General features: G+C 38.5%; 1 pseudogene; it reads right to left on the bottom strand.

Annotated features, from left to right (window-relative positions):
• Nucleotides 1–720: 720 nt before the first annotated feature.
• LOC115987724 lies at nt 721–3,523 on the bottom strand (annotated as a pseudogene).
• Between the last annotated feature and the right edge of the window lie 227 nt (nt 3,524–3,750).

Raw genomic sequence — 3,750 nt, 5'->3', positions numbered from 1 at the left:
TATGTCAAACGTTTCTTCTTGTCAAGATATAAAAATTTATTGTAGAGATTCAAATCTGTTTTTCACCTGGATTCCTTGGTCATTTTTTCTTGTTGCAAATGAAAAGAAACCCAAAATCTATCCAAAAAAATGAAGCAATGAAATTTCTAATATTACTAGAGTTTTCTTGGTTAATTAAGAAATCTGCTTTGAAGGCTGACATTATCAATATGAAACTTCAAAACCAGTTAGCATTGGATCATAATTTTTGATGATTTACGATGCATTTTTTTCATCATAACTGTAGATGACAAAGCTTTGCTCCCAATCATGTGTAAGGCAAGCAAATGCGCACCCGGAATGATTGTTAAATTCCTATATAATAAATTAGTAATAGAATAATCAATTCTTTTGCTTCATTATTTATAGAAACTGCTTCTTTTCTGTTTTTGACATTAAAAAATCATCATTATGGAAGCTATAGAGTATTATTAAGATAATAATTGGATGAGGGAGGAAGTGCAGGATTAGAAAGTTTTGAAGCAGAAGGAGATTGAAAAGTGGAAGCTATGCTCAACCATGTCATAGATGAAAGGAATTCATTTTCAGACACACTGATACCATTCAATAAAATCAATATGAAAGACTTATAGTAGTTTAAATTCACAAATCTCCTTATCTCAAAAAAAAATCATGCTTCCACATTATATATGGACTACATATACCAACAGCCCCCATAGAGCCACATTTGCGTAGCATTCCAATCCATTTAAGTAGTAGTACTAAGCTTAAATTCATGACAAGAACATTGATTAAGACAATCTTTCCAAATGACTGAACTTTCAAAGGATATCATGGAAAAGCTTATTTGGCTTGTTATGACACCACTTCACTTAGACACTACACGGAAACTAGTTGAAGTAATGAGCCTCCCAACATTGGGAGGTTCATTTCTCCATACTATTATTTGAAAATCCCATGGATGACTTTTCAGCTTCAAAAGTTGAACCATAGAGAAAAGGACATGGGGGTGTAGAAATCTCAAGAATGCCTTCTAGCATATGAGTGACTTCTCTCATTGAAGGCCTCAATAATGGCACATCCTGTACACACCAAATTGCCACCATTACTAGCTTCTTCACCCAATTCATATCACTAATAGCCTCTTCATCATTTTCCACCAATCTTTCAACTTTACCTCTACTATAGCAATCATAAGCCCACTCTATAAGTATTGCTGCCCTCTCCATCTCAACTTCCACACATCTCCTGCAGCAAACAATCTCCAACAACATGACACCAAAACTATAAACATCCACCTTTATGGTGACTGGTGTGTTCCTGAACCATTCAGGTGCAACGTAGCCTTTAGTCCCCCCGATGCCAGTGAGAGTACGGGTTTGGTGGTTCATCAAAAGCTTTGCCAATCCAAAATCAGAAATTTTGGCAGTAAAAAAATCATCCAATAGTATGTTTTGAGGCTTTATGTCACAATGAATGATTTGCATGCTGCATTCTTCATGTAAGTACATAAGTCCTCTGGCAATTCCTAATGCAATCTGCATTCTTTGTTGCCAACTTGGTCTTATTACTCCAAAGAGGAAACTTGACAATGAACCTTTGTACATAAACTCGTACACCAAAATTCGGTGTTCACCTTCATCACAATAGCCAAGTAACCGTACCAAATTCTTATGGTGAATTTGGCCAATCACTGTTACTTCAGTTTTGAATTCCCTCTCACCTTCCTTTATCATCTTTTCTAGCTTCTTGACAGCAACATATTTGCTACAACTTGATACTATTACCCCTTTATAAACAGTGCCAAAAGAACCCCTACCCAATTCTTCTTTGAACCCACTAGTGGCTTCTTCAAGGTCTTTGTATGTAAATGAACGCAGATTCATATCAAGGTCTTTTGTATGTGAGGTTCTACAGAAATTTGGTAGTTTTTCTTGCCACAAGCAAAGACAAGAAGAGAAATTGCAGCTACAGAGAAGAAGTTAAAAAATACAGAAGTACCTAGGAGGACTGCAAGAATCGATATTGCTTGATCCTGCTTTCCTTGGCCTGGATCTGGATTTGTAGGATTCTGTGAAGGGCTATTCAATTTCACTATTTTGAATAGAGCTTTTCTATCAACAGCATGGCGGTTGTACCTCCCATTAGTAAGCGGTAATCTCTTCTTCCAACATCTTCCCGTGCCATTATTATATTTTGGATCCTGGAAAATGGCGACTGCACAATAACAATCATGCAGACAAGATTTCTTGCATTCAAATTCTGTTATGGGTTGAAGTAGTTCATAGGCAGTTAAAGGCCAATCAGCATTCTCCATCTCCAAGATTTCAAACTGATCTTCCGAAATCACAGTACCCATCTCGTTACATTCATGCATGTAGCTTACATCATCTTGTTTACAGCCACTATACTTGTTATTTACATCCAAGAGAGAGAAGCCTGGGGCGCATTGGCACTCTGGCTTACCATAAGCTTTCGGTGAACATATGCTATTATAACCACAAGGGCCACTTCCAAAAGTGTCAACAATATTCAGGCAGATGTTTTCAGGAACATACCAAGTTGCAGCCCAGGTTTGGCTTCCAGTAAAATTCTTTGGGTGAGTATAGAGTCTGAAAACACCATCAAAGTCAAGTGTTGCCCTGTAGTAGGAGTCTGACTCTGTCCTCAAGACCTCACCTTCTGATGAAAGATTGGATATAGCTCCCAGTGAGTTCTTGACTAGAAGGTAGCCTGACTTATCCATGATCAGCTCAGAAACATTATGTTCAGTATAATATGCTCCATAAGTATTTTGGGTGTAGACAGCTATTTGATTAAGTATCAAATCGTATGAGGAACTTGATATATTTTGTTGTCTGAAACGGAGCTGAAATTTACCCACCCCGAAGCTTTTCTCAGACATGGTAGAGAGAAGGCTTCTCGCAAAACCCAATACTTGGGTTGGTAACATGGTATTGGTTGGTTCATCGAAGCTATTCCACATGATGCTTGAGTTTTTGCTTGTTATAACAAAATTCCCAGTGTCTAGCATAGCCCCATTTGATACTAAAGGGTTCTCATTGTTGTTGGACCTCCACAACTCCCATCCACTTGGAGCTATGAGTACAAGCTGTCCAGCTGTGTTAAGCTCAACTTTTGATTCTCTCTCTGCTGGATAGCGTCCGTTTGCAGACCAAACTATAGTTTTATCTGGTATCTTAGCAAACCAGATTGCAAGAAGGAACTGATCTTGTTGACCTGGAAGGCAGCGGAATCCAAATGAAAAATCACCAGATGGTGAAGTCCACGTGGAGTTATCATCGGTGGCAAAGAGAGCTGAACCCGCACTTACGTTGGTATTAACTTGAGCTATTGCAGGCACCAGGAGGGTGATGACAAAGACAAGCAAATGACAGTAAAAAAGAGAAATTGCTGAAGCCATTGGAAAAAGATAGAGCTAACATTTAAGTGGTAAATGGTGGTCTTACTATGACGAACTTTGTGTTGCCATGGGAAACATGATTGAGTTTAGGAGCCTAATTTGAACTTTTACATGATTGAGTTTAGGAGCCTAATTTGAACTTTTCCAATGGTCAAAATAGTAGGAAAGACCAGAATGCAGGCAGCACATATCAAAAAGGCTTCATTCTATGCAAAGGGACCACGGAGCAAACACGGACGCGCAAGATCTCCTTGACAATGATAGGGTCTTGACATGGAAGTTTATAAGAGCTAACCCATAATTGGGGTTAGGTGAGTTTGGTCCTC

This window comes from Quercus lobata, chromosome 4 (genome assembly GCF_001633185.2).
Source record: "Quercus lobata isolate SW786 chromosome 4, ValleyOak3.0 Primary Assembly, whole genome shotgun sequence".
Lineage (NCBI taxonomy): Eukaryota > Viridiplantae > Streptophyta > Magnoliopsida > Fagales > Fagaceae > Quercus > Quercus lobata.
Note: the sequence above shows the minus strand (reverse complement) of the source record. Positions and strands in the feature narration are given on the sequence as shown.